This window comes from Callithrix jacchus, chromosome 4 (genome assembly GCF_049354715.1).
Source record: "Callithrix jacchus isolate 240 chromosome 4, calJac240_pri, whole genome shotgun sequence".
In the NCBI taxonomy this organism is placed as follows: Eukaryota; Metazoa; Chordata; class Mammalia; order Primates; family Cebidae; genus Callithrix; species Callithrix jacchus.
The window spans coordinates 119,170,544-119,196,299 of NC_133505.1; the positions used below are offsets into that span (position 1 = coordinate 119,170,544).

General features: G+C 38.4%; 1 long non-coding RNA gene across 2 annotated transcripts in view; it reads left to right on the plus strand.

Annotated features, from left to right (window-relative positions):
• The first annotated feature begins 5,067 nt into the window (after positions 1-5,067).
• Positions 5,068-25,756, plus strand: part of LOC144582349 (uncharacterized) — a 138,043-nt gene continuing 117,354 nt past the window's right edge. The window contains exon 1 of one of the 2 annotated variants that reach the window (XR_013534883.1): positions 5,068-5,220. This is a non-coding gene — a long non-coding RNA (uncharacterized LOC144582349). Of the gene's footprint in view, positions 5,221-14,662; positions 14,793-25,756 lie in introns of those variants that run through there. The other variant, XR_013534884.1, reaches the window with a different exon arrangement.

A 25,756-nucleotide genomic window follows, 5' to 3' on the forward strand; every position in this document is an offset into this window, starting at 1 on the left:
TAATAAATTATTTAACTCTGAGTTTATATGTAAGTTGAATACTACAAAATGAAAGAAATAAAAACTAATACAGTTGTTGCAGTGAAGTCTACCTCTTTTTAAATTTTCTGTGGTACTTACATAATGATAGATATTAATTCAGAGTTAGTGAACACCTTCACTCTAACAAAATCTGTTAAAAGTCACTTTGAATTTTTTGGAATTATACAAATTTTTACTTTTTTACTTTATTACAGTGATGCATATTTATTAAATTGTTGAGATTTGATAAGACTATTCTTAATGTGGCAATTCTGTCTTCCAGCATCTTCATTTCTTTGTAAAAATGCTTTTGTAAAAATGATATTTTAAAAATAAATTTTTAACATAAGTATAAAAATTGTTCAGGTTAACTTTTAACCTTTGATTAGAAAATATAAAATGTGAAAGACATTTACTCCCATGACTCAATAAGAAAATTATAACAAAATAAAAATCATGATTTTCTGTGGGTCTGTCAAACAGCAGCACGGGTCGGAATTCCTGGGAGAAAGCACTTCTCTTAGGTGAGCAAAGTGCAGCAGCAGCTTTCATGCGTAGGCTGGAGCACCTCATGTCAGTGCAGCTTATCAGAGGATTGTATTTGCTGTCAGCAGAAAGACTGAAAGAAGAAGATTTCAAATGAGAATGTGATAAATGGATTGGAATTTGGAGGAGCCACATATGTAAAAGCATGGTTTTCATTTCACATATTATTTTCTCCCTTAAACTCTCATGTGTTTTTCTGAGAAAGCACCAGTGGAGAAAGCTGAGATAATATATATATATATATATATATATATATATATATATATATATATATATTTTTTTAGACAGGTTCTGGCTCTATCACCCAGGCTGGAGTTCAGTAGCACAATTTCGGTTCATAACAACCTCCACCTTCCAGGCTGAAGCCATCCTCCTACCTCAACCTCCTTAATAGCTGGGACCATAAGTTCATTCCACTATGCCTGGCAATTTTTTTTTCTTTTTGTAGAGATAGGTTTTTGCCATGTTTCCCAGGCTTGTCTCAAACTTGTGAACTCAAAGCAATCTGCCTGCCCACCTCAGGCCTCCCAAAATGCTGGGATTACAGGTGTGAGTTACCGTGCCTGGCCGAGTCTCCCATTTTAACGATACTAAACTCTAGGAATTCCTCTGAGGTTGAAAAAAACCTAGGTGAAAGTTTGGCCTAATACCCTCCCAGCTTGAATACCAAGAAGATTAAAAACAAGAACAAAAACAAGAAACTATGGTTCTTCAACATCAATGGTGTGGGAAGGGTGGTGTTAATCAGAAATTATCTCATCTGAATCACAGCTATAGCTCAACTTCACCTAACTTGAATTTAGGAACAATCTGAATGACAAGTCTCCATCCTAACCACCAGACAGAGAAAAGGACTTGGTGGCATTATCTTGGAGAAATGAAGCAAATTTTAACAAAATATATTAGAGTTCTCTGTCCCCCTTTTTTTACACACTTTCTGGAATATAATTTAAAAATGAGAATGGAATAAAAAAACCATGACAATGAGATGACCCATCATCAAGAGGAAAAGTAGACAATGGAAGCAGACCCACAGAAAACTCAGACACCCCAATAATTTAAAACTAATTATTTCATATGTTAAATGATTTATAGGAAGAAATTGTTGTAGTGGATGAAAATGTGGACAAATGCAAAGAAAATAGTAAAGTTTTTAAAAAGAATGGTGCCATTAAATTCTGTTCTTTGCCCTTCTCTCTTTCCATTCTCTTTAGGTTTAATTATTTTACTTTTTGTGATGATGTTTAAATCATGGATTTTCATCATATAAGAAAACTCATGTAATTCTCTCAATTTTCTCTAATTTTCTAATGTGCTTTATAACTTCTTGTTTGAGACATAGGTTATTAGAAGTATGTTTTAATATTTAAACATAATGTTTAAACATACAATCATTTCCTTCTTCAAAATTTTAACTAATCTGCATTGTAGTCAAATAATAATGAGATACATGTCAGAATCTGTTATTCCTAGTAAATGATGATGACTACATTCAGCATGAAGAAAGCTCAGTGTTTAGTAGGCATGTTTGGGCTCTAGAGGTAGCATATTTCCTACCTGAGTTTACAGCTGTCTCCCATATATTTGGTGACACAACATCCTGTTAGCTTTGTGTGGGACTCAGATCAGAATAGGATCTGAAACAGGTCTTGGCTATCATAAAAACAGCCCTGCTAGTTAGGCAATAATAGACGTACCAACGGTGAAAGAAGATGCTCTGTGGGTGCAAACTCCTAGGTTTCAGAGCAAAGCCATATTATCTGTCTACACAATTACATACTCTTTGGAAAACAACTCCTGACAATTGTAAATATATATAATTTCTTATCTGGGACACCAAAAGACCATGTGATCACAACTTTTTACTATGAGCTAGCTTCTCTCAAACTTACCAGTCATAAGGTAAAATAAAGCTGGTTAATGACCCATTATAAGATGGAAATGGTACATCAGGATTGAGAATAAGCAGGAGTAGAAAGGAGAAGCAAGTTGTATGGTACCTAGTCAGACTCTTACACCATTCACCACTGTTACGTGAGTAACACTTTTTAGCTCACACCCTTGCTATATGAGGGGTCTTTCACAATGTGCTGTCAGAGAATGAACACGTCTGTGTTCAATTTATGCATGGTTTGTCCTAATATGGGAGCGAAAGCTGAAAATGAATGGCAAGTGTATTACAGCACCACTCAAGAGTGGCTTTGAAAGAGAGTGGTGAAGAAATATTTTTCAGTAATCAGCGCTTTGATTAATTCATCTGATCATCTGCTTTGTGGGAAAAAAGAAAGTCTGAAGTCTATATTTATATATATATATAACGTATATACACGTATATATATACACGTATATATATACATATATATATACGTGTGTATATACGTTGTATATATATACGTGTATATACGTATATATATACGTGTATATACGTATACACACACACACACACACACATATATATATATAAAGATATATATATATATATATATATATATATATAAAGATTCTTGAGTGAGGCTTCATGTAAAATGAGAAGCACCTAAGATGCAAAGTGGAAAGAGGCTCTCAGTCTCAGAGTTCTACAGTGTTTAGACCCTGATACGGCACCATCTCTTCAACTGGACAGTAGCTGGAAAGTTGAGTATATTAAACTACTTAAAGACTCAGCTAAAGTGTCAGTTTGTTGGTAATATTGCAAGAGAATGAGCGCCAACCTCCAGGATACAGTATGTAATTTGATTTGATACTGTACATGCAATTTGACCATGGTATTGTGTTTCAAACAAGAATACATAAGAATGAGAGCCAAGGATTAGAAGCAAAAGTGACCCACTTGACATAATTTGTACATGTAGCTCTGGGCTCTGCTAGTTTAGATATCCCAGTTCCCAGACAGGGGAACAGAATGTCAGTGCTAAGTGTCTGGTTCACACCACTAGAAAAACTCTTGAGTCCAGAAGACATCCTAGCCGAAGGTGGGAGTCTAGTATGGATAGTGACAGGATAAATTTCAACTGTGGTTCTGACATGCTGTGGTGGTGAGGATAATTTTTTTTCCTCACTATCCTTCATCTGTTATATTTAACCTCTGTTATGTTTATTAGATTTGTTTGACCTTATATCTTGGTGAGCCCTGACGGTTGAAGCAGGGTCTCTGTCTGTCACGCAGACGAGAAAGCAGTGCTGTGATCTCAGCTCACTGCAACCTCTGCCACTTGGGCTCAAGCCATCCTTCAACTTCAGCCTCCCAAGCAGTTGGAGCTATAGGCATGTAACACCATGTCCCTATTTTACATTTTAAATTTTGATGTTTCTATCCTATTGCAGCAGTTCCAGGACATATGTGAAGAAGTGGCTATGAATGGGTGGACTGTCGTGGACACTGTGACATGCTGCCCAGATTTTTCTTTAATGATATTTGTCCCAGCTTCTGAGAGTGCTGTTGGCACATGGCCTTCAGATGTGTCAGCAACTTTAGGAATTGATTCAGCTGGAAAGAGCTCCTTCAACCAAGGCTGTAGTCCTTTCTAAAGTTGTTCACAGCAAATGACTGATCCATGCAAAAGTACGAAACCTTGGTCATCTTGCTTCAATTTGCACGAGGCTAGAGGCAAAGCTCTCTGTGAGATCTACCAGGACTGTGGTAAGGCCTGGATCCTAGCTTAATTTCTCCCTTTTCCCAGTCCTTATTTCTTCCCTTCCTTTCCCACAAGTATAATCAAATTAGTTCTACATGCTAAACACCCTAAATTCTGTCTAACTTATCATGAAAGTATGTATCTAAAAATAAACATTTATAGTTAATATTGTTTTATACTTGTATAATCAATATTTCTTTATGTCCACTCATATATTTACCTTTTTAACTTGTTCTTTATTCTTTCCTCTATCTCCACATTTGCCTCTGAGGTTATTGTTTTTTTAGACTGAGGTATATTTTTTAGTGAAAATGTGCCAGAGATAAAATTTTTCTGAACTTATTTATTTTTGTTTGAAAATACCTTAACTACAGCTTTGTTTTAGAATAATGTTCTCACAGCACAGATTTCTTACTTAGTGATGTTATTTTTTTGGCACTTTCAGAATACCAATTCATGATCTTCTGACATATTTTTTCATTGACAAGCCAATGTAAATTTATTATTAACAGAAAACTACCAGGTTCATGTATCTTTGTCAAAAGTTGTAGATTATGTAGAGAACCCTAAGTTCCTGTTGCTGGACGTTTAGTTACATGAATGTTGAGGATTCCCATGTATTATGTATCTCTACCCTCTAAATTCAAAACAAAATGTTTAAATTAGAGGCATTAATCAGATTTATTGGCCTTATTCCTGAGAAGGTTGGCTTAGAGAATCTGTCTTAGATGTGGAAATACAATCTTCCTTTTATGGCCCTGTACCCACCATTTCCTCTACCTCTCATCTAGATTGAGGGCTAACCCACTTGAGGAAGGACTTGTGTCTGCAGAGCACACACACTCAGAAAATACCTGCCTCACACAGCAGATTCTGGTAGCTGGATAGAGTAAGATGTCTTTCAGATGTGTCTTGTGAAAGCACGCCTGGGGCAGAGAACCACTTTGCTTTCAGGAAAAAGGAGAACTCTCAGGCAGAGCAGAGCAGACTCATTTCTTCTCCTAGCCCCACAGATCAGGTAAACTACTTCTTTTCTTTTTCTGGGAGAGAGTTAAGACACACCATGGATGATGACTTTTCTTTTCTAAATGATGCACTTCCCTGCTTTATGGGCCAAGATGGGAACACCAAGGAGAGTTGAGAATAGTACTTTCTTCACTCAGTGTAGTAACCAACCAGCTTCCCCCTAAGAGCTTGGGATCTCCTGAAGAAAAAAAAAAGCGTTCTTGAACAGTCTCCAGGAAGAGCATTCCTGAGAACAACAGGCCCAAGAGGAATTTCCTTGGGTTCAGAGGTCCTGTCTTACATAGCTCTGTGTCTTTTATACTTTTGGCAAAACGAAGTATAAATAAGCAATTGTAAATTTTGTTTGGTTTTGCTTTGTTCAGTCTTGCTTAGAGTGACAAGATTTAAATTTAAATCACTATAGATTTAATTACTGTAGAAAATAATCAGAAAATCACCCTGACTTCTAATCTCAAATGTAAACACCAGTACAGTAAAGATACCATGAGAAACCTATTGGTGGCACTATGGAATTAGACAACTCTAGAGCAAACTTAGCAAGAAATGGATATCCCTCTGAAACCTCAAGAGGCAATTTCCTTTGGTGGGATAATAGAAAAAATTTGAAACAAAAGTTATACTTGAGCTATTTGTAATCAAAACACCTGCACAATTAATTTTAAATTAACATATATTGTTTTAGGGTAAAATTAAAGGTCTTATAAGACATGTACGTGCATGTCTTATACATGCACGTACACACTGGGAACAGGTGCCAATGAAAACATTTTGTTGACCATTCATCAATCTCACAAAGATCGCCTCAGCCTTACAGAAAAAACAGGGACCATGTTAAAAGTAAATTTGTAAAACTATATGAAGAGAAAGACATGCATTTCTCTGTTCTATGTAAGTGTCTTTTATTGCAAATACTATTGCTAAGACAAAATATCTACCACAAGCACATAAATAAACTTCATGGATGCATTTATGGATAGAATGGATAGACTTATCTATTGAGGTATAGATGCCTTTGTGAACAAATCTCTGTGCTTTCGCATGTTTTGTTTGTTTGTTTCAACCCTAGCATTCTTAGTAAGCAAAATAAAAGATACGTGACCTTTATCAGTATTGCCTTGAAAATCCAAGGTAATATTGATAAAGGTCACGTATCTTTTAGACACTAACATCATTATAATACTATTCAAAAAAGATGTTTCCTAGAAATATCTTTCTCCTGCGTATTCCATTCCTCTAGCTGTAACTCCAACTGGTGCCACGAGACTTGTTTTTTCTGGCTAAGCCCTGGGCAACATTCACCATCAAAGTACTTCTGTCTTCTTAATTTTTGCTTAGAAAAGAAAGCGAGAAGAACACAGTGCTAAAATTCCTATGTTTTTAAGTTTTGATTATCTGTACTAGGGACATGAGCAAAATCATATGGAACTACAGTGTTTATAAAAATGGCCACACCAACAGAAACCCACCTTAGATGAAATGACTATGTAACCTGCCATTGATTTTTAAGCTCACTGCTTATGTTGAAAGGTTATAATCATCAATCTGCTTAAAGCTAGCAATGACCAGTGTGTCACACAGGGTTGTGAGAATCTGTCCCTGATATCTCCCATTCCACTGCCTTCCACAAGCTTTAGACAATTCAGTACCCCATATGACAGTGACTTCTTTGTCATTTCTGGCTATATTCTTCATTTTTTCTCCTCTTTGGAAACTACCATTTCCCTTCTCTCCCTTTTATACTTTCTTATGAAATTCTATATCCTTTAATATTGTTTTTTTTTTTTTTTTTTTGCATTTTATTTATTTTTATTTATTTATTTATTTATTTTTACTTTGTTCACAGTGCCTTTATTTTTTTTTTTTTAATTTTTTATTGGATTATAGGTTTTGGGGTACATGAGCAGAGCATGCAAGACAGTTGCGTAGGTACACACATGGCAGTGTGCTTTGCTTTTCTTCTCCCCTTCACCCACATTTGGCATTTCTCCCCAGGCTATCCCTCCCCACCTCCCCTTCCCACTGGCCCTCCCCTTTTCCCCTCAATAGACCCCAGTGTTTAGTACTCCCCTTTCTGTGTCCGTGTGTTCTCATTTTTCATCACCCACCTATGAGTGAGAATATGCGGTGTTTCATTTTCTGTTCTTGTGTCAGTTTGCTGAGGATGATGTTTTCCAGATTCATCCATGTCCCTACAAACGACACGAACTCATCATTTCTGATTGCTGCATAATATTCCATGGTGTATATGTACCACATTTTTCCAATCCAGTCTATTATCAGTGGGCATTTGGGTTGATTCCAGGTCTTTGCTATTGTAAACAGTGCTGCAATGAACATTCGTGTACATGTGTCCTTATAGTAGAACGATTTATAGTCTTTTGGATATATACCCAGTAATGGGATTGCAGGGTCAAATGGAATTTCTATTTCTAAGGCCTTGAGGAATCGCCACACTGTCTTCCACAATGGTTGAACTAATTTACACTCCCACCAACAGTGTAAAATTGTTCCTTTTTCTCCACATCCTCTCCAGCATCTGTTGTCTCCAGATTTTTTAATGATCGCCATTCTAACTGGCGTGAGATGGTATCTCAATGTGGTTTTGATTTGCATCTCTCTGATGACCAGTGACGATGAGCATTTTTTCATATGATTGTTGGCCTCATATATGTCTTCTTTCGTAAAGTATCTGTTCATATCCTTTGCCCACTTCTGAATGGGCTTGTTTGTTTTTTTCCTGTAAATCTGCTTGAGTTGTTTGTAAATTCTGGATATCAGCCCTTTGTCAGATGGGTAGACTGCGAAAATTTTTTCCCATTCTGTTGGTTGCCGATCCACTCTAGTGACTGTTTCTTTTGCCGTGCAGAAGCTGTGGAGTTTCATTAGGTCCCATTTGTCTATTTTGGCTTTTGTTGCCAATGCTCTTGGTGTTTTGTTCATGAAGTCCTTGCCTACTCCTATGTCCTGGATAGTTTTGCCTAGATTTCCTTCTAGGGTTTTTATGGTGCCAGGTCTTATGTTTAAGTCTTTAATCCATCTGGAGTTAATTTTAGTGTAAGGTGTCAGGAAGGGGTCCAGTTTCTGCTTTCTGCACATGGCTAGCCAGTTTTCCCAACACCATTTGTTAAACATGGAATCCTTGCCCCATTGCTTGTTTTTGTCAGGTTTATCAAAGATTGTATAGTTGTATGTATGTTGTGTTGCCTCCGGTGCCTCTGTTTTGTTCCATTGGTCTATATCTCTGTTTTTGTACCAGTACCATGCTGTTTTGATTACTGTAGCCTTGTAGTATAGTTTGAAATCCGGTAGTGTGATGCCCCCCGCTGTGTTCTTTTTGCTTAGAATTGACTTGGCTATGCGGGCTCTCTTTTGGTTCCATATGAAGTTCATGGTGGTTTTTACCAGTTCTGTGAAGAAAGTCAATGGTAGCTTGATGGGGATAGCGTTGATTCTGTAAATTACTTTGGGCAGTATAGCCATTTTCACGATATTAATTCTTCCTAACCATGAACATGGAATGTTTCTCCATCTGTTTGTGTCCTCTCTGATTTCGTTGAGCAGTGGTTTGTAGTTCTCCTTGAAGAGGTCCCTTACGTTCCTTGTGAGTTGTATTCCAAGGTATTTTATTCTTTTTGTAGCAATTGTGAATGGCAGTTCGCTCTTGATTTGGCTTTCTTTAAGTCTGTTATTGGTGTAGACGAATGCTTGTGATTTTTGCACATTGATTTTATATCCTGAGACTTTGCTGAAGTTGTTTATCAGTTTCAGGAGTTTTTGGGCTGAGGCGATGGGGTCTTCTAGGTATACTATCATGTCGTCTGCAAATAGAGACAATTTGGCTTCCACCTTTCCTATTTGAATACCCTTTATTTCTTTTTCTTGCCTGATTGTTCTGGCTAGAACTTCCAGTACTATATTGAATAGGAGTGGTGAGAGAGGGCATCCTTGTCTAGTACCAGATTTCAAAGGGAATGCTTCCAGTTTTTGCCCATTCAGTATGATATTGGCTGTTGGTTTGTCATAAATAGCTTTTATTACTTTGAGATACGTTCCATCGATACCGAGTTTATTGAGGGTTTTTAGCATAAAGGGCTGTTGAATTTTGTCAAATGCCTTCTCTGCGTCAATTGAGATAATCATGTGGTTTTTGTTTTTGGTTCTGTTTATGTGGTGAATTACGTTGATAGACTTGCGTATGTTGAACCAGCCTTGCATCCCTGGGATGAATCCTACTTGATCATGATGAATAAGTTTTTTGATTTGTGTTGCAATCGGCTTGCCAATATTTTATTGAAGATTTTTGCATCTATGTTCATCATGGATATTGGCCTGAAGTTTTCTTTTCTCGTTGGGTCTCTGCCGGGTTTTGGTATCAGGATGATGTTGGTCTCATAAAATGATTTGGGAAGGATTCCCTCTTTTTGGATTGTTTGAAATAGTTTTAGAAGGAATGGTACCAGCTCCTCCTTGTGTGTCTGGTAGAATTCGGCTGTGAACCCATCTGGACCTGGGCTTTTTTTGTGAGGTAGGCTCTTAATTGCTGCCTCAACTTCAGACCTTGTTATTGGTCTATTCATAGTTTCAGCTTCCTCCTGGTTTAGGCTTGGGAGGACACAGGAGTCCAGGAATTTATCCATTTCTTCCAGGTTTACTAGTTTATGCGCATATAGTTGTTTGTAATATTCTCTGATGATGGTTTGAATTTCTGTGGAATCTGTGGTGATTTCCCCTTTATCATTTTTTATTGCACCTATTTGGTTGTGCTCTCTTTTATTTTTAATCAATCTGGCTAGTGGTCTGTCTATTTTGTTGATCTTTTCAAAAAACCAGCTCTTGGATTTATTGATTTTTTGAAGGGTTTTTCGTGTCTCAATCTCCTTCAGCTCTGCTCTGATCTTAGTAATTTCTTGTCTTCTGCTGGGTTTTGAGTTTTTTTGATCTTGCTACTCTAGCTCTTTCAATTTTGACGATAGGGTGTCAATTTTGGATCTCTCCATTCTCCTCATATGGGCACTTATTGCTATATACTTTCCTCTAGAGACTGCTTTAAATGTGTCCCAGAGGTTCTGGCACGTTGTGTCTTCATTCTCATTGGTTTCGAAGAACTTCTTTATTTCTGCCTTCATTTCGTTGTTTACCCAGTCAACATTCAAGAGCCAGTTGTTCAGTTTCCATGAAGCTGTGCGGTTCTGGGTCGGTTTCTGAATTCTGAGTTCTAACTTGATTGCACTATGGTCTGAGAGGCTGTTTGTTATGATTTCTGTTGTTTTGCATTTGTTGAGCAGTGCTTTACTTCCAATTATGTGGTCAATTTTAGAGTAGGTGTGATGTGGTGCTGAGAAGAATGTGTATTCTGTGGATTTGGGGTGGAGAGTTCTGTAAATGTCCACCAGGTTTGCTTGCTCCAGGTCTGAGTTCAAGCCCTGGGTATCCTTGTTGATTTTCTGTCTGGTTGATCTGTCTAGTATTGACAGTGGAGTGTTAAAGTCTCCCACTATTATTGTGTGGGAGTCTAAGTCCTTCTGTAAGTCATTAAGAACTTGCCTTATGTATCTGGGTGCTCCTGTGTTGGGTCCATATATGTTTAGGATCGTTAGCTCTTCTTGTTGTATCGATCCTTTTACCATTATGTAATGGCCTTCTTTGTCTCTTTTGATCTTTGTTGCTTTAATGTCTATTTTATCAGAGATGAGAATTGCAACTCCTGCTTTTTTTTGCTTTCCATTAGCTTGGTAAATCTTCCTCCATCCCTTTATTTTGAGCCTTTGTGTATCCTTGCATGTGAGATGGGTTTCCTGGATACAGCACACTGATGGGTTTTGTATTTTTATCCAATTTGCCAGTCTGTGTCTTTTGATTGGTGCATTTAGTCCATTTACATTTAGGGTTAATATTGTTATGTGTGAATTTGATACTGCCATTTTGATTCTAAGTGGCTGTTTTGCCTGTTAGTTGTTGTAGATTCTTCATTATGTTGAAGCTCTTTAGCATTCAGTGTGATTTTGGAATGGCTGGTACTGATTAATCCTTTCTATGTGTAGTGCCTCTTTTAGGAGCTCTTGTAAAGCAGGCCTGGTGGTGACAAAGTCTCTGAGTACTTGCTTGTTCGCAAAGGATTTTATTCTTCCTTCACTTCTGAAGCTCAGTTTGGCTGGATATGAAATTCTGGGTTGAAAGTTCTTTTCTTTAAGAATGTTGAATATTGGCCCCCACTCTCTTCTGGCTTGTAGTGTTTCTGCCGAGAGATCTGCTGTGAGTCTGATGGGCTTCCCTTTGTGGGTGACCCGACCTTTCTCTCTGGCTGCCCTTAGTATTCTCTTCTTTATTTCAACCCTGTTGAATCTGACGATTATGTGCCTTGGGGTTGCTCTTCTTGCGGAATATCTTTGTGGTGTTCTCTGTATTTCCTGCAATTGAGTGTTGGCCTGTCTTGCTAGGTGGGGGAAATTTTCCTGGATGATGTCCTGAAGAGTATTTTCCAGCTTGGATTCATTCTCTTTGTCCCCTTCTGGTACACCTATCAAATGTAGGATAGGTCTTTTCACATAGTCCCACATTTCTTGGAGACTTTGTTCATTCCTTTTTGCGCTTTTTTCTCTGATCTTGGTTTCTCGTTTTATTTCATTGAGTTGGTCTTCGACTTCAGATATTCTTTCTTCTGCTTGGTCAATTCGGCTATTGAAACTTGCGTTTGCTTCGCGAAGTTCTCGTATTGTGTTTTTCAGCTCCTTTAATTCATTCATATTCCTCTCTAAGGTATCCATTCTTGTTATCATTTCCTCGAATCTTTTTTCAAATCTTTTTTCAAGGTTCTTAGTTTCTTTGCATTGATTTAATACATGATCTTTTAGCTCACAAAAGTTTCTCATTATCCATCTTCTGAAGTCTAATTCCGTCATTTTGTCACAGTCATTCTCTGTCCAGCTTTGTTCCCTTGCTGGTGAGGAGTCTTGGTCCTTTCTAGGAGGCGATGTGTTCTGGTTTCGGGTGTTTTCCTCCTTTTTGCGCTGGTTTCTTCCCATCTTTGTGGATTTGTCCGCTGGTCGTCTGCGTAGTTGCTGACTTTTCGTTTGGGTCTCTGAGTGGACACCCAGAATGTTGATGATGAAGTATTTCTGTTGCTTGGTTTTCCTTCTACCAGTCTAGCCCCTTCGCTGTACGACTGTTGAGGTCCGCTCCAGACCCTGCTTGTCTGGGGTGCACCTCTAGTAGCCGTGGCACAGCGAGGGATGCTACCAGTTTCTTTTTCTGCTCTCTTTGTCCCAGGATGATGCCTGCCTAATGACAGTCTTTTGGATATAGAGGGGTCAGGGAGCTGCTTGAGGAGACAGTTTGTACTTTATAGGGGTTTAATTGCTGAGCTGTGCACTCTGTTGTTCATTCAGGGCTGTTAGGCTGCTATGTTTGATTCTGCTGCAACACAGCTCATTAAACAACCCTTTTTTTTTTTTCTCAAATGCTCTGTGTTGAGGGGTTTGGGCTTTATTTTTGGATGTCCGATCAGGTGTCCTGCCCAGCTCAAAGGCAGACTAGCCACTGTTTGGCTGCCGAGGCTCCGCCCTGCTGTTGTGTGATTCGCGCTGTTCCTGCCAGCTCTGCTGTGGTCTCCGCCACGCCCTGCAGCGGAGTCTCTTCGTTGTAGCGTGTTGCCTCAGCAATGGCAGGCTGCGTCAGCAGTGGGCATGTATCTCAGTAGGGACGGGTTGCCTCGGCAATGGCTGGCTGCGTCAACAGTGGGTGTGTATCTCAGTTGGGGCGGGTTGCCTCGGCAACGGCTGGCTGCCTCAGCAGTGGGCGTGTATATCAGTTGGGGCAGGTTGCCTCCGTAGTGGTGGACGCCCCTCCCCCACAGAGCATCTCGGACCATCTGCCCGGGATAGTTTGAAATCGCGGTTTTGTTCGTCCCACTGGGTATCCCAAACGATCTGTCCCTGCAATCCCCTGGGCTGGGCTACTGTGTAAGTCTCGTTCAGTCTCAAGTCCAGCCCTCTCAAGTCTCAGGTTGCCGGTTCAACAAGGCACCCGGACAAGCGCGCCCTGTGGGGATTGCTGGGTAGGGCCGGCAGCCGCTGCCCCGGCTGCCGGCTTCGCCAGGCAGACCTACTGCCTGGCGTCCCGTGTCTTTTTATACTTGGGAGTTTCCCCGTTCTGTGGGCAACAAAGATCAGTCTGGAAATACAGCACTGACTCACCGTTTGCGAATTCAACGCGGGCTCCAATCCTGGGTTGTTCTCACAGCGCCATCTTGAGTCCCCTCCCCTATCCTTTAATATTGTAACTACATATATCATATAAAAATAAACAACAAAAAGTGTGGAATCTATTGTACAGAATAAAGAAGGCAGTCAGTTTGAAAATATTAGATAATACAGGTAACATCTTAAAAATTAAAGTTTAAACTTACACTGTTTTTAAAGGGACATTGATCAAGGATCTGAAATAAATTGTAATGTAGACAAAAAAGGACATCTTTAATATTTCTTTAAAAAGTCTCCACTAAATAAACAAAAGCCATTTTTTCTTAAAAATTTGCAATGCTTTATTTTAAACGGTACAGCAGCAACAATTATGTACCGTGACACAATTAAAAGAAATTATCATCAAAGATAAGAAACATGAAGATATTGTTGGAGGGTATTATTAGCTGAGTTGTGCCCCTCCCACACACCAAATTAATATGTTGAAGTATTGGCCCCCCGTATTTTAGAATGTGACTGTGTTACAGGATATTTAGGGTATCATTTCTCTGGCTGACAATCTCTGGCAAGTGACGCCTTTGCTCGAATTCTTGCCCTGCGTCCAGGAAGAATGCAGACAAGTGGAAGGGGAGCAAGATGAAGAGAAGCTTTATTGAGTGTTATAACAGCTCAGAGGAGACCCGCAGGGGTAGCTCCTGAAGGAAGAGCCTTACCAGGGACCAACCCCCTTCTGCCAGGAATCTTTCTGTTTCATGCACCCATTCATGGCCCCTGCGCTGGGCCCCAACCCCGCTTTGAGATCCCAGCAGGTGTCGAGAGGGGAGAGAACAGGCAGCGGGAGCAGACACCCCTGAGCCTGCAGAGACAGGGGGGCCTTCCCAGCCGCCAGGGTGCAGGCGGCTGAGAAGCATGGGTCTGGTGCTTAGGAGAGCCGCTGCAGTTGTAACAAGGAGCTCCAGCTCCATTAGCTTGGAAGGGACAGGTCTCCTGCTTGTCCGTGGCTCTGGCCTGCTCCATGGACCTAGGGGGCCAGGTTTGCAGCAGCGGGTCTGGCGGCTGCAACTGCACTGGGGAGGGTAGATCCTGCCTGTTCCCAGCCTCTTCAAGAGCACAGGGAGGCTGCAATCCATAGCCACAGCTTGGGCTGAGCTTCTGCATGCTATTGCAGGAGGGCAGGCTCTTTCCTGTTACGTAGAGCAGATGGCCTGAGTCGGCTGCTGAGGTTGGGGTGGCTCCAGTGGCACCCGGGGAGCTCCTGCCTCAATTCAGAAGGAATGGGGCTCCCATTGGCTCCATGGAATGTGCAGCCCAGCTCACCTCCCTGCTGCAGCCGTCAACTAAATCTGGAAATAGAACCTTAAAAAAGGTACCTAAGTTAAAATGGGTTTTAAGGTTGGTTCTAGCCCAATACTACTGTGCCCTTATAAAAAGAGGAGAGTGGGACACAGGCAACAAAGAGGATGACCATGTGAGGACACAGCAAAAGGGCGACCCCCTGGGAGCCAAGGGGAGAGGCCTAAGAAGAAACAAAACCTGTCAACCCCTTGAGCCCAGACTCCCAGCCTCCAAAATTATGAGACAGTTTTTCTGTTATTTAAACCATACGGTTTGTAGCATTTTACTATGGCAGCCCTAGCATACTCATACAAAGGGTAACAGCAAGAGTCTATTTGTCAAGGAAGGTGAAAGTTTGAAAAGGACATAGAGCTTGTTTCTTGTTTTTTCTTTAGGCATTCAAGGCTTGATAAGGCAAACTTTGCTCTTTAAAATATCAACGTGTCTTTCAAGGTTTGCAATGAAAAGGTTACTTCATATTGTTCATTTCTGCCCATAATTTTTACTCACTTTAGAAAATAGGCTTTTTTGGAGTCTAGCATTTGTATTTAACTCTCTGAATAGGACTTAAAGAGCGTAACCAAAAGATAGAAAAAGATTACTCAGTACGGAACAAGCCAAAAAAAAAATGTTGGGGGAGCAGGATGGAGGATGAGAAAAATGCACAGCGAGGAGGTTGAGTTAACGTCTGTGTTTCCCTGGAGAGGGCGCTTTTCAGGAAGTGTAGCGAAGCCCCTGAGTGAGTCACAAAGATCCTGTGGCTGCATAGGGGTGGCCAAGGACCAGGGTGTGACTCACAGGCGGTGTCTTGCTGATAAGCACTTTTTCACTTGTATTTGTAATCCAAAAAGCATTTGCCAATCGACATATTTTAGGCTAAACAAGAGGGAGAGGTTGTTCTCTGAACTTTAAAAAATTACTATATTATTTCTGAAATTTGAATTTGCTTCCTGCTTTTCTATGTAAGGTATAAGCTCCATCTCAGAAAGAAAAAGAAAGAAAGAAAGAAAGAAAGAAAGAAAGAAAGAAAGAAAGAAAGAAAGAAAGAGAGAGAAAGAAGAAAGAAAGAAAGAAAGAAAGAAAAAGAAAGAAAGAAAGAAAAGAGAAATCTCTACCATTAGAATTTGCTTAGAATTCTGCTATAGAATGTCCCTATGGATAACATAGAAATAGGATTAGGGATTATTTACTAATAAAATAATAAACATATAATATAATCTAAGCGTGATCTAAGGCTGCACAATTTAAATTATATTGGCTGTCTAACTGACCTGGCTAAATACATTTTTTGATTATTAATATAGAAATCATGGAGTTAAGTACATATACAAATGCAGAATTAAGTTCTTCCACTCTAAATATCTTTTAATCAATTTAAAATTGTCTTTCTAAATATTACTAGTTATTATTATTAAACTATTAATTTTACAGTCTTTGCCACTTAGTAAAATGTTATTACTTTTGTCTTAAATCAGAGCAAGATATTTTTAATTTATTTGCCAAATGGAATTTGATCTCTTGAGAAACTGTACAATATTCGTCATTGCATTTGAATTAGAATTCTCCTGAAACTAGTCACTGCATCCGTCCACTCTTGGCAAAGTATTATTGAAGTTAACTGAGCAACCACACAACACAACGCATGGCATTACAGAAAGCACAGAAGGATGCACTTGCTACTTCTAATTGGAAGTTTCAGAAACTGATGTCACCCAGCCTTTTCTTATATTTTGAAGTTACATCACTACCCAGGCCTTCTGTCCTTTTGTTCACGGGTGTGCCTGCATTGTTGCTGAAACAAATCCAGTGCGTTAGTGGATTGTGTTTAGATTGTCATCTAAACGCATCTGTCATCCACACACATGTTAAAGCATATTCACAATCACCAATCAGAACACATCTCTACCTCCAGGGTGGCCAAGATAGGCATGCTGATATTGTCCAATCACAGATCAATACTTACAGTCTTTTAATATCCTCCCTGAGCAACCATATACTTATTGAATATTTTTTAGACTGCACTTAAGCTGGTGAATCATTTAAAACATGTTTCCTATGCTGCATTTTCTTATCCACTTTTTTCTAAAGATGTCTGCATTTTTACTCTTAATTTTACATATGTTACAATAAACCCAACAGAGGCATTCCACATAAATGTATCATCCAATCTACTACTCTGTGTTTATTAAAATGTATGCTCTGCTTCAAAATACAGTCTTCCAAAGAAACTAACAGCTAAGAGAAGTCAGACTTCTGTGGCACTCTAAATCCCTGTTACTGTTGGCCTTTCTGCTTTACTAACTGATGGTGAGAATTGACGGCCTCCATGAAATATGTTTGACAAGTCCCTAGAGGCAAAATTTCTCAGTGGCACTATGAACTTCTTTCTCTGAGGAAGTGGACATTTGGTTGCTCTTCGAGGAAACTCAGATGTCATGAGGAAACAGCAGTGTGGCTAAAGTATGGGGTAAACCTTCTCTGTAATTGCCTGTACTAAAAAAGTCAACTGTTGCAAAGATAATGCGTATTAATTTAGTTCTTTTTTGTGCTACTTATACTAGAAATCCATCTTTTCAGATTTCCCCCTAAAACCCTTTGACTATTCAGGACAACCCTGCATGAAACTTGCCAAGGATTCCAGATGACAGATATCCCCCTCGGTGCCCCTGTTGCCTGGTACATTTATATTAGGTGCCCCTGTGGGCAGGTCAGGTGATACACCCCTCACCCCACTGGAGAGTACTTTTGAAAGGGAGGAAATCTGAGTCTCACTAGCTGAAAACTCTAACTCAGCCTTAACTTTCAAAGTAGAAATGCCCATATAAATACAGTGACTTTTTTGTTTCTGACAGAATTTAAACCTCATTTCTATGGTATTAACTGGGATGCTACGGCAACCATAAATTACTAACTATAATTTTCCCTGAAAACAGCTGCCATGGAGCCGTGAAATATTTTCCTTAGACTTTAAAGCTTTAACATTTCAAGAAAAACTCAGCCTTCTTGGCACAGTAGAACTTACTCAAAGTAAGATGTCTTAAATAAACTATTTGCACACATGAAAACTTCTGTAAATGTGAAGAAATGTATTATTGTAAATGACTCATACCCTCAAAAATGAAATAATTTTATATAACTTATATTACATATCATACTATGGTAACCTATAAAGGGCCGATGCCTTATGTGAAATACTTAAAATTTTATGATAAAAAATCTAATTGGCCATGATCATATCTGTTAAGTCACTCAGCCAAAAGCGTAAAGGCAAGAGCACGAGTCTTAGAACTGGGATCACTGTGATAGAATTATGGCTTTGATTTAACAAGAGTGTCATCTTGGGTGCAACCAGTTGGAAAGCTGCTCTTTAGAATGAAACACCAAACCAAAAGGGAATGGGTGAATAGTTAGCAAAACTTAAGAAAATCTTCAGATTCATACTACTGAGTATCAATAAGATTAATGAAGACAGATTCCTAGCTGGATGAATTCTCATGAAATGCACTAACTATAAGGAGAATATTTTTAAATTTTCTAGCTGGGAAAAATAGATTATCTGCACAGGAAGAACTATCAGAATGGAACTGGACTTCTCATTGACCGTGTCTTAACAGTAGAAGATAATAAAGCCACATCTTAAAGTTCTGAGAGAAAGTTATTTTGAACTCTCAATTATATATCCAGATAAATGATGATGAAGTTTAAGGGCCAGATAAAAATGTTTTCAGATACACAGGCACTCAGGAACTTTACTTGATATTCATTGTTCCTGAAGCTGTTACTAAGGACGTATCCAGACAAAATATGGCATAAGAAAAAGTAGGACAAACTCAAAGTTTCAGTGAAAGGACCCCATAGCATGGCAGTTGGTCAGTTGGTCTAGAATAGCTTGTCTACATTGAAGCAAGATCTATTAACACTTCTGTGCAAATGAATTTAGCTTTGAATCTGTTCAATGTAGGAGGTATTATGCCTGTATTTCACATACAAAAATGAATCTATTTCATGCCTTTATTCATAACTGCATAAAATAAGAATGACAACTGATATTTTACTTTGAACACAAAGCCCAGATGACATTTTAAAACAAAACTCCAACAGGCAGATTTACTGAGCTTATCCCAAATGCTATAAATGTTTCATTATCTCCTAATTAAAGTAGTCTACTCACCTTAATTGCCACATACAGATGGAAATTTAGAACAAATTGATAAAGGATTTTTCATTTGTTGTAATTGCTGCAATGAAGAAGTATACAAACTGTTCGACTAAACATTTCACCTCTGATTATAAAATAATTAAACAGATGTCCAAAATTTAATTTAAAGAATCTTAATTGTAACATTCAGTGTATTTATTCAACAAATATATGAGGCATTGGACATTTATCATTTATAAACATTAAAAGAAAGGAAGAAGCCAACGTACATAAAAATAAAGTTATAGGATAGAGAAAATTAGAGTATATTCACATACTGTGGCAACAATCATTAAAATTGATGATGATATAGAAACGTATTTGTAAAAAATGAGAAGTTCTCCAATATGGCAAAGTAAGTTAAAATATGTAATGTGGTCTCTTTTACATAAACAGATAACAGATACAAAGTTTATTGGTAAACTATCTCTTTCCTGGTCATCCACAAGTTCTCTGTGTTTTTGGAGTTGTCTTTCTCCTGAGATCATGTTGCCTCACAACAGCAAGATGGAGTTTCTTTCCTCCTTACCCTTTTGGTGGGTGCTCTTCCTCCAACACATTTTGGATAAAAACATTTGCCACATGATTGTGCCCAAATCATTCAGCACCTCCCTCTTACCCAACGTCTCTGTGGGATCCCTTGGGCTTCCCTGCGTCTGCTGCCAGCTGTCTTAGAACCACCACCCTTTTCTTCTCTCCACTAAAGAGCATCAGTGCTGGGATTTTCATCATTTTTAAACTTTTTAATCAAAGATTTGGTATTGGTGGAAGGTAATTAAAACTCAGGAAATAAAGTATTTCGAATAGAACCTCTCTGTGATTCCTAGAAATTTACTGTGCAATCTCTTTCTTGTTAGGTTTCTCTACTGGCTTCATTCTTTAGCACTGTTATTTAGAATCATCTTTCCGTAGAGTAGTATGTCTAAACATTTTTTTTAAGTGTCTTTGATGCCTTGATGAAGTTCACGAATGTTTTCTCATAATAAAATTTTGAATGAATAATACACAGAATTGCAAAGGAAGCCAATTATATTTAAATGTAGTTCTAACAAGGAACCCCTTGATTCTAGAATCAAATAGGCTGTTCTATTTCCTCTTTCTAGTCTATTCAGCTTCTCTAATTGACAGGAACAATGCCAAAAGTACAGCTGCTTTTTTCTGTTTTGCCATTTAACTAATTATGTTTGCAAAATGGTATCTATCTAGATGGAGGTCAGAAAGCCCTAATCTTTCACAGGCAAATGACAAATCAAAGAGTTTACCGAAACACAGGATACTTCTTTCCCTTAAAGGAATATTACCAGTCCAATTAGCCAAAACTTTTCCTTTTTCTTCTTTAGATGCAAATATTTGCTCTCTGTCTCTCTCTGTCTCTGTCTCTCTCTCTCTCAGAGATAGACAAAGAGGCACATAAACATATTTTCAATAGTTATGATTATAACAAAAGATTTAATACCCATACTTATACTTTAGAAGAGATGAAATCTTTACACCAAACAAGCATTGTTGATAAAATGAAAAGTAAAAGAAAAAGAAGTTCCACGACTACGTCTGTAATTAGCCTATTATTCCTTATGATCATTAGCCTTGTTTGGGGACCCACTGCATACTGCCATCAACCACGGTCTAACACTATGAATATTTCTGTGGGACACTTAAAGCCCAGGTTATCTGTCATTGCAGACCCTGAATTGTGTGGTGCACTGCCACATCTCACTTCAATAAATATACTCTTACCTCACTGTGTTTCAAGGTTGAATGAAAGGTGTGACTAATTGCAATGGGTCCTCGTCATTTAAAACTAGAGATGGAAAAAAATATACAGGAGAAATTACTAAAAGATTTAGTTTGTTTGCATGAGTTAATCCCATGTATAGAATAATATTTTTGCTATTTATTCAGTATCATTATGTTAGTCATGGCGTAAGGAGCACATCTGGGAATAGTTCAAAAAGGAGCCATTAAAACAGCTTTGTCCAGAGTGGGTTCTTATACTAAAAAGAATTAAAGATAGGCTATTCTTGCCTATTTTTAATTCTAATAGTATTAAGCTACTTTTATACTCTTATAAGGAAAGAGGTTTAATTGGCTCATGGCTCTGCAGGCTGCACTGGAAGCATACTGGCATCTGCTTCTGGGGAGGCCTCAGGAAGCTTCTAATCGTGGCAGAGGGCAAAGGGGGAGCAGGCATATCACATAGTGAGAACAGGAGCAAGAGAGAGAGAGAGAGTTGGGGTGGGGAGGTGCCACACACTTTTAAGTAACCAGATCTTATTTAAATAAGTGAACTCAGAGCAAGAGCTCACTTATGACCAAGGGGATGGCCCAAACCATTTGTGAGGGATCTACCCCCTTGAGCCAGACACTTATGGTCAGGTTCCACCTCCATTATTGGGGATTACATTTCAACATGAGATTTGGATGGAGACAGTTACACACACTATAGAAATAGAGTCATTTAATCATTTTTACTTTGCATGATTGTCCAGAGTCATCTGAGTTGGACATAAATGTGCCTGAGAATATGTGGTCAAAAATCCACATCAAATATTTATATCATTTTATGAAAAAGTTAATTGATTAAGTTTTCTATAGGAATTTAAATGGTTCGATTGCTGTTTCCAGCCATTTCTGCCATGCAAGAAAAGCCATATTATTATTTCTTACTCTGATTTCATTAAACTTTTGAAAAATTCAAGAATAGGGACAGTGTCTTGTCTGTTGCCATTAAGACTCAGCATCATTAAAAGAACATGCGCTATTACAGAACCATGGAATCAATGTTACTCCACAAAGATTTGGAAAGTGTTGTAAAGACTGGTAATTTCCAAAATATATTCTCTGGAGACAAACTATTGCATGAAGCTGCCTCAGTATGACTGCAAATGTGATGAAAAAATAGAGAGGCTTTTTTTTTTCTGCTGCCACCCACATACTGCCACTAAAAGCAACTTATTTTTATTCATTTTATGTTTGCAGGAACTGCATACATTTTTGTTTAAATAAACAAGGCTATTAAAATCCCTGTCTACACATCTTCACCACCCACTTTCCCCTTAATCCACTCTATACAGGCTGTCATAGCCCTCGCACCACTGAATTCATTCATATAAAGATCATCAACAACTCCGTCTTGGAAGAGCCAACATTCAATTTCCGTCCTCATCAAAGCTTCCTCTTTTAACATCATTTGACACAGACAAACCCTCCCTCCTTCTTTGCAGGAGAACTTGGCTTGTGTCCTTGGGTTCCAGAGCCCCACACATTCACTTCTCAGTCTAGTCTACTGGCTCCTTCTCCTCTTCCAGAGATCTGAATATGCCAGCACTTCGGACTGACTCATAGTAGGCCATTCACTCTACTCTCTTCCTGAGGAATCGGATCAATTTCCATGGCATTAAATTGAATATAGGTTGAAAACTCCCGAATTTGTATTTTCAAATTAAACCTCTCCCCGAGCTCCAATCTCCTTAATCAAATTTCCCGATCAACATCTCTGCTTAGATGACAATTAGGCTCTCAAATTTAGTATGTCTAAAGACAATTATTTACCACTTTGTCTACATTAATCCACTCTTCCTCAACCAATTTCCAAATACTCCCAAACTCTTATTTATTCTGTTTCTCAGACAAAAAAATCTGGCAGTCATGGTTAACTTCTCACTTTTCCTCTGTAACATCTATTCTGAATCTGAACTGACAATCTCTCATCATTTCTACATCTCAATCCTAGACCAAACAACCATGAGCTGTTTCATGAACCCCTGAAATCATTAAAACGGTCCTGTTCTACTGTTGCTTTTAAGACTATATGCCAGAGAGCTGCTAAAATATTTGCTTTATAATATAGATTATATCAAACTTTACTAAAGAGTTTATTTTGGCTCACACCTGTAATCCTAGCACTTTGGGAGGCTGAGGCATGTGGAACACGAGGTCAGGATTTTGAGACCAGCCTGGCCAGCCTGGTAAAACCCTGTCTGTACTAAAAATGCAAAAATTAGATGGGCATGGAGGCACATGCCTGTAGTCCCAGCTACTTGGGAGGCTGAGGCAGGAGAATCCTTGAACCCAGGAGGTGGAGGTTGTAGTGAGCTGAGATCATGCCACTACACTCCAGCCTGCATAACAGATCAAGTTTCCATCTCAAAACCAAAACCAAAACAAACAAACAAAATAATTAATGATATTTCTCTGTATCTAACCAAATAAAATCTAAAGGCTTACTATGCTCTGACTCCGTCCTTAGCTATTACCAGTCTTCATTTCTGGTTTCCAGCATTGCAGATTTCTTTCTGCTTTGACATGCTGAGCACATTTTATACAAGCTCTGCTCCTTTTACTTGAACTGCTCTTCCCCCATGTCTTTAAATTATTAGTTTCATATTGCCATGAGGGTTTTTCACAACTTCCCTGGCTATTCATGATAAAGTCTCCACCCTCTAACTCTTTCTAGCATTTTATATTTTCCTCAGAGCACATTTAATTATTTGCATTTTCTATTTTTAAATTTGTCAATGTTTTTATTTTTTGCATTGAGCAGCTTCTCTCTCACTTTTTCTCATTTGGCATTTGGCATTTCTCTGCTTCTTCTTTTCAGAAATAGAAAGCTAAATTCCTCCTATCTTCTCAAGTAGAGTTATTCTATTCTCTGTAAACTCTACCTTGACTTGGGATTCATAAAATGTTATAATTACCCTTTATAAAGCATCTGCGCCTTCTCTTAGCACTGTGCTACATGTTTTCTTTGCCTTGTCCTTTGATCCTCACAGCTATTCCAAAGCTAGTGCTAGTATAATCAGAATATTGCAGGCAGGAGACTGAGACTTAGACAAGGACAGGAACTTTTCCATGGTCACACAGCCAGCTAGAGGCAAAGTAAGTACATATGGCCCTACCATGGCTTCTTTCTGTGCCTCAGTGTGCTTAATAACTTAAGCTTCTGATTTTTCCGGAAGGAAGGTATCTTTTTAATCTGATTAAGAGAGATCATTGTCACAGGTGAATGCCTAGGTTTGGGCCTTCTAAGGCATATATTGATTTTAAGTGGTATGTCCTTTAGCAAGGAGATTGTCCTGTGCCCACTCCACTCTGACTCCCCAGAGCCTTACACAACATACTTCCATTTTGACCTATTGCAATACTTAAATAATTAGAATAAGCAAGCCAGCACCCAACTTTGAAAGGCTGAAGGCTGGGAAGTATGTGTTGTTTCTCTATTAAATTCATTATAAGGCCAGATCCTATTTTATATGCTTTGAAATAAAGCATACAAACAGGAAATAACCTTTTATGAGTAACAAATGTTGCTTAATATTGCATGGAAGAACCACCAAATTGTATCTCAAGTATGATTCTCAATTCAATTTCTAAACTTATAACAGTTCATAGATATTTTTACCTCTTTAAAATCCCATTTGTTTTGATACTGTACTTAATTTTTAGAAGGTAATTACTATATCCATTTGCGATCAGGGCACTTGGTAAAGTATTTCTCAGTATTATTTCGATGTTCTGTAATCAAGTCTCAGGTCCATAGGGAAATAAAATGGTTTTCTAATATATGTATTTTTTTTCTATTTAATTTTTTATTAAATAGAATATGTATTAGCATCATTTTTACTAGTAATATTTTAGATGCCAAATTTAAACAAGATAGATATAATTCGTGTTTTATCAAATTCTACTTTACAAATAGTTTTGCCAATGGGTCTAAAATATTTGCTTAATATACAAATGGTAGTAGTTAGTTCTGAGTTCTTTCTTTCCATGATTCAATTACTTTCAGGTAGAAATTCTCTCCTTGCTCAGTATGAGTAACTCTCAAAGCCCATTTAACAAAATGGGCTAGGAGATGCAATGGACATATGGACACAATAGACATAATTGCATATATTGATATTATATCTTTTAATACAGATAAGTAAAACTGTATAAGTTGCTTAACTGATGCTCTCAAGAAATGTGAAAAATTTGGGACTTGGCAGGGTGGTTTACGCCTGTAATCCCAGCACTTTGAGGGCTGAGGCAGGAGGATCACTTGAGACCAGAAGTTTGAGACCAGCCTGGGCAACATAGTGAGAGCTTGTCTCTATCAAAAATAAATAAACAAATAAATAATTTAGTCAGGCACAGTAGGGCTCATTTGTGGTCACAGCCACTCAGGATGCTGAGGTGGGAGGATCACTTGGTTACTCAAGAGGCTGCAGTGAGCTGTGATCACACCACTGCACTCCCTCCTGTGCAACAGAGTGAGATCCCATCTCAAAAAAAAAAAGTAAAAAATTATTTTGTGTTTCTGATAAAAAATATGTCATATAAAAAATTACCCCCTTACTTCCTATGCTTGTCTTATAGAAAGACAAGGCGTTTTCTCTTCCTCACTCTCCCGCCTCCTCTATTGATTTCTCTTTCCTGTGAGCCAATGTGTTTTACTCTTCTTGGAGCTGAGGTGTATCTTTAAAGGCCTGCAGGTGTTGTAGTGTTGCTAATGGTGGCAGTAGATTCATCGGGGGTCTGCATTAGATTCCAAGAAAGACTACATGTGAAGGATAGGCAGGGGTCTCCCTTTGTCAATATGATCTGGGCTTATTTACATAAATAAAATTTATGTGCACTGGATCACCATCTTCATGTATGACAGATTATTGGAAATAAGAAAAATACTGATTGTCAATGCTACCAACAATGGATTCTGAGTCAAAATAGTCTGCAGGAAGACCTGGGCTGTCTAGATTCTCTTGGATTTTATGATATGTTTTTGGATATGTTTAGCATTCTGCCTGAATATTTAGGCA